This window comes from Alosa alosa, chromosome 8, assembly GCF_017589495.1.
Source record: "Alosa alosa isolate M-15738 ecotype Scorff River chromosome 8, AALO_Geno_1.1, whole genome shotgun sequence".
NCBI lineage: Eukaryota > Metazoa > Chordata > Actinopteri > Clupeiformes > Clupeidae > Alosa > Alosa alosa.
Window position 1 is genome coordinate 30392947 of NC_063196.1, and position 6013 is coordinate 30398959.

Below are 6013 nucleotides of genomic sequence, written 5' to 3' on the forward strand. Positions count from 1 at the left end.
CTGTGTGAAACCTCACGGGGCCAGGAGACCAAACGAGGAACCAAACAGCCCCGTCAAGAGGAAGTGACAGTGCTGCCACCTCCTGGTACATCAGTAGGCTATCCGAAAGAGAAAATCTTGTTCTTTGTTTGTTTGTTTCTTTGAAAACTATCAGGCCTGCATGCTTCAAAACATATTGTGTAGCCTACTTTCTAATTCAGAAAAATCAATAGGCAACAATGTCTTGTATATAGTATAAGTATACTCTTTTGATCCCGTGAGGGAAATTTGGTCTCTGCATTTATCCCAATCCGTGAAACACACTGCACACAGTGAACACACATTGAGGTGAAGCACACACTAATCCCTGCGCAGTGAGCTGCCTGCAACAACAGGTGCCTTGCTCAAGGACACTTCAGCCGTGCCTACTGGTCGGAGTTCGAACCGGCAACCCTCCGGTTACAAGTCCGAAGCGCTAACCAGTAGGCCACGGCTGCCCCCATTGTAGACAGTGTTCTTGTCTATTATAATCAGTTATTCCTCTCACACTGAGCCTCAAACACTAAAAAAAAAAAACAGAAGGCTGTGTTTAATATTTATGACTTCTTTTCAGCACAGTGTTTGTGCACCGCCTGCGTGACCTCTGTCAAGGTGTCAGCAGAACAGGTGTGTGTTTGCAATGGCGTTGATGGATGACCTCCAGTGTTTGTCTTCTGAAACTAAGTAGCATTGATTCCCCTCATCACCAGAGGCAAAGCCTTTCAGAGCTGACAGCAGAGGCTGATAAATCAGAGGGGAAGAGGGGGCATGGAGATGTGGATCAGTGCCCTCTCTCTCTCTCTCTCTCTCTGTCTCTCTCTCTCTCTCGCACTCTTTCCTTCACAGCCCTCACACAACTTGTACAGCCCCATTGGGGATACAACCTGCATGCTTAGCCTGAACGGCTAGAGAGAGGGAGGGTCTGTCAGGGAGAGAAGGGAAGATGTGTGCATAATGAACGAGAGAGAATGTGAGTGTGTGTGTGTGTGTGTGAGAGAGAGAATGTGCGTGTGTGTGTGTGTGTGTGTGTGTGTGTGTGTGTGTGTGTGTGTGTGTGTGTGTGTGTGTGTGTGAGAGAGAGAGTGAGTGTGTGTGTGTGAGAGAGAGAGAGAGAGGGATAGAAAGAGAGAGGAAATCTCAGAGGAGATATGTCAGTAACAGGACCTGCCCACATCCACTGTTGCCTGGAAGATACACAACACTGCAAAGCACAGACAAGAATCAATAATCTGCAGACATGAGAAAATAAAGCAGATTTGAAAAGGCGCATAATGAATAGTTGCAGTGAGGCAGGTCTTCTGAGGGCAGATGTAATCAATATCTTTCCCATCCCAAGTGTGTATTATTTAATATAACCACTAGAGAGCAGCACAATACAAGTTCACTGACAGATATGCACACAAATGCACCGTGTAAAATCCCTGCCACCCCATACACACAATCAGATATACAGGCCCCACACAGAAGTACAGGAGTCTGCCAATCTTACACTCATGAAAACACACACACACACACACACACACACACACACACACACACACACACACACACACACACACACATACTCACACACACACACACACACACACACACACACACACACACACACACACACTTCACACTTCACACTGGGTTTAAAGAAAGCCCCTTTAGGCATGTCCCTCCACTCGGTGGCCATATTGTAATGCTTTTTGGGCCTTTTGGTCGTGTGCGCAAGGCTTCACGACACCAACCTTGCTCCAGCGGCGAGATTGCAACACATGATTGGCACGATGTATTAACAACACACCACATGGTTGACACAATGTATTCACATGTCTACTTTTTTGCATTTCTATCAGAAAGACTCAGGGAGGTACAATGAAAGTTAACACACGTTTTAATCCATCAAAGGATATACAAAAGGCATAAGCAACAATAAGACAGTCTTTGGCATAGGCCCCGTCCTCGGTCCAGGTCACCGAGTGTGCCGACCCTTTCAGATCCTGCCGGTATGAGACGGCAGGGACAAGGCCAAACTGGTGGTGGTTAGGGAGGGAGGGTGGGAACATCGAAAATCGGCACCTGAAAGCAACGGGCAGGTGCAAAGTAAAGTGATTATAAAGGCTGATGCAGACTGGTGATTGGTCGGAAGTAATGAATGAATGAGTGACGCATGCATTGAGTCTTCCTGACAGAATTTAACGCTAAGCTTCCATTTCTGTGGAGGATTTTTTGAGTGCTGTGTCTCCTCATTAGAAAGTCTCTGGTTTAAAGCAGTCAAGTTCTCAGTCGTGGTCGCGTGCAGTGACACACTGTGTGCTGTTGTGGTGGAGTGGAAGAGAGGGACATAGAGAGAGAGAGAGAGAGAGAGAGGGAGAGAGGGACAGAGAGAGAGAGAGAGAGAGAGAGAGAGACCAGACTTTCTCGATGCCATCACTCTCCTCACTCATGCCAAGCCATTAGCACGTTTCAGGCTTCAGCTGTGCGCCTGTCACCTCCCCTCAAAGCTCAAGTGACAGGGCCTGTCTCTCCAAGGCCTCCTTCTCAAATGGAGTAAGAGAGAGAGAGTGAGGGAGAGAGAGAGAGAGAGAGATGGGAAGTCATTGGCACACCTTGGGGGTATGGGTTTTTGCCCTGGGCTCTGCATGGTAATCCAATCCTGAGCACAACTTGAGTCGTGGGAGAAGTGATACTTTGTGGTCAATTGCGCTGAAGAAAGTGAGGTTGTTTCGTCTCATCTGGTCAACAGGGATGGAAAAGCTGTGTGGGAAAGTCAAGGCAGCCACTGCAGAGGTCATGATATACTGACTTAATTGAGCCCCAGCTGAACAGAGCCGTTTTGCCTGAAGTATACGAGCCAACCCTGAGACTAAATGGCTGGAATTGGAACATTACAGCAGGGGTACCCAAACTCACTAACTTCCTGTTATTTCCTATGACAGTCCAGGGGGAGCAGCGCAGATTCTGGGCTGTTAGTTTTCATGACAAGACAATATTCCATTGAGAACGGAATGACACAACAAACACACACACTCTCTTTGGGGACTTCAGGGAAGACTTCTGAATATTCCTGGAACGTCGGTTCAGTGGAAGCCTCCAAACCTCCCGAGAACCACACACTGCCACAAGATTCTCCGAGCAGCACGGAGACATTCTGTGGAAGTTTTTATTTTTATTTGATGGTTCAATAATATTGTTGAAAGGACCCGAGAAATATTGTGCGCTGCTTGTTTATTGCCTCTCACGTGTGTGTGTACAGCTTTGCAACAGGAGTGCTTATTTGTTGTGCCAGAGGAGCGCTCTGGCCAGAAATGAATCTGTGAGAAGTGGGGAGGAGAGATGCTTTATTAGCATAACACGGTCCACACAGAGATGGCTTTCCAGTCTTTACACACAGGGGGAGGGATGTTGAATGTGGATAGTTTTAGTTCAATAAAAAAGAGAGACAGAGATCAAGCTAAAAAAAGAGAAATTAGTCAATAATATAAGCAAATAGAAAGCAAGAAAGCAAGGCAGAAAGAAAGAGAAATGAAAAGCAAAAAAGAACCTTATCCATTCTGAAAATATTAGAGAAGGTCTGGGTTGACCTTTTTGACCCCCACTTGTTTGTATACAAAAGAATTGAAGATCATTTACAGTATGACCACACACACACTTGCAAACAAAAGTCCACACAAAAACCCTATGCTCAGAAAAGATCCCACTTGCATTGGACATGAAGGTGCAAATGACACATGCCATCTAGGACCACTTCACTACAAAGTGTCCAGACTGTTGTGCTATAGGGGAAGCGTCTGAATGGGTAATGTTGGAGTAGCTGAGGGGGGAATCTGGGCTTCTTGGAATGTGATGGATGAGTGTTTATTTTTTGCAGCACTGCCATGTGGAGTGAGAGAGTCACTCCGTTTAACTCTCCGACACATCGGTAAAGCCTGTGAGAGAGAATGAGAAAGAGAGAAAGAGAGAGAAATCGCAGAGAAAAAGATGAAGAGAGAGAGAGAGAGAGAGGGAAGAAAAGGAGAGAGGAGGAAATAAATAGATCAGAGAGAGATGAAGGGAAAAAAAGACGTCACCAGTGTTTGGGAGCTTCCTCATAAGCCTGGGGGCTGGCTGCAGATCCTGACCCTCCAGCTACTGGAGACAGAGGCCCAGACACCTCTCTCTGCTATCCATCACAGAGGGCCTGTCGCTGGGCCACCATCTGTCCATACCCCCTCCTCCCCCTCCACTCCCTGCCCTTCCTGGACCTCCATTCCGCGTCCAGCCCCTCATCTCCCCATCTATCAGGGTCTTGGACGAATGCGTCCACCAAGCTCAGGGTCAGAGGTGAGCCTGGGTTCAGACCTGTCAGCGGAGAGTGTCCAGACAAGTCCGCAGGCCTGTTTCCGTCACCTGAAGCTACGGATGGGGGAGGATGTCTGTGCATGTGTGTGTGTGTGTGTGTGTGTGTGTGTGTGTGTGTGTGTGTGTGTGTGTGTCTGTGTGTGTGTGTGTGTGTGTCTCTTTGTGTGTGTGTGTGTGTGTGTGTGTGTGTGCGCGTGTGTGTGTGTGTGTCTGTGTGTCTCTTTTGTGTGTGTGTGTGTGTGTGTGTGTCTGTGTGTCTCTTTGTGTGTGTGTGTGTGTGTTACTTCCTAGCTCTATCACTCTTGTTTTCAGGATGTGGTGCTTGCTTTTCAAGCCTCTTCATTCCCACCAGAGCTATAGACACTGAGAAACCTTTGCCAGTGATTTAAATCTGCATCGAGACCTTTTAAAATAAACAATTCAATAAATTCAATAAATGAAACAAGAAAAAATGTCATATTCATTTCCCTCTTGAAAATTGAGAATAATCCACAGTGATCACAGTGGTGATCATTAAGTATGCGATGTGCATTGAGTATGTGTTTTGCATTTGCCTGGTGTTTGCCATTGCCACCAGTGGCTATTAGACCTATGTATTTTCAGCAGTGTGCTTGGCTCAGGTCGCTGATAACGTTGACCTTTAGGGGTTTTCAGACAAACATTTGGGGTCGTGAAAGGTCACCGCTGGCTCCTATTAGGGAGCCACAGCTGCATGTTGATAAGAAGTTGAGTGGAAAACACACATAGAGGGGAGGGATATATTAGGCCTCTAGTGAAAAGGTGTGCGACCAAAGTACACTGAAATATATATCATATTTTATTGTAAAATGTCATATATACTAAACATGTATTTGAGGTTCACAATGTATACTTTGTTTTGTTGTTTTAACATAAATTAATCAAATGTAGAGTCCGAACAGTATCATAAGATAAGATCCACATTTTAGTCAAGATGCATATTTAATGCTTGTTTAAAAAGCCTTTTTAAATGGACCATTTCTTGAAGATGACATCTAGTATTTTGACTTCATCTCAGTCCCTATGCTGTGTAGCATTAACTCTGCATCATATTAGCTTGGTGAAATGTTGAGAGCAGAGCAGGTCAATGCTTACCACACGCATAAACCCACATCATGGCTCATCACGTTCAGGCCAATAAACCCAGATGACTTTCAAGAAGCCCTGTGCACTCAGCTAAACCAGCTGATGCTGTCGAGGCCCTCACGCACATAAACGCTAGCAGCGCTGAAGCTGTCCTGGCGAATGACTCAGACTGTCTGTGACACTCCTTAAAGGCTGCAGGGCAGGTGTACAACAACGTCTTGGGAGCCACGTCTGATTGGAGGGTCACATAATCTGGCAGGTAGATATTTTCTCTGCACAGTTGTTTGTGCAATTTGTTTTCATGGCGAATGACAACAAATTACAGCTGATTTGGTTGACAGTGGAATAACTGAATAAAGGCAATGCCAACCCATCATATTAAATCAGTGCAAAGCCGTGGTGCACACATTCCATTCCTTAGCATTACAGCACACTGTGAGGTTGTGGGTTATACACTAGCACAGTAATAGAAAAATCTCTCTCTGGTCAACTAATGCTACCCATACATAAGAAGAATGACAAGATTTGGGACAGTTTCTTGAAAGATTGGAGTCTTTTAACTAAT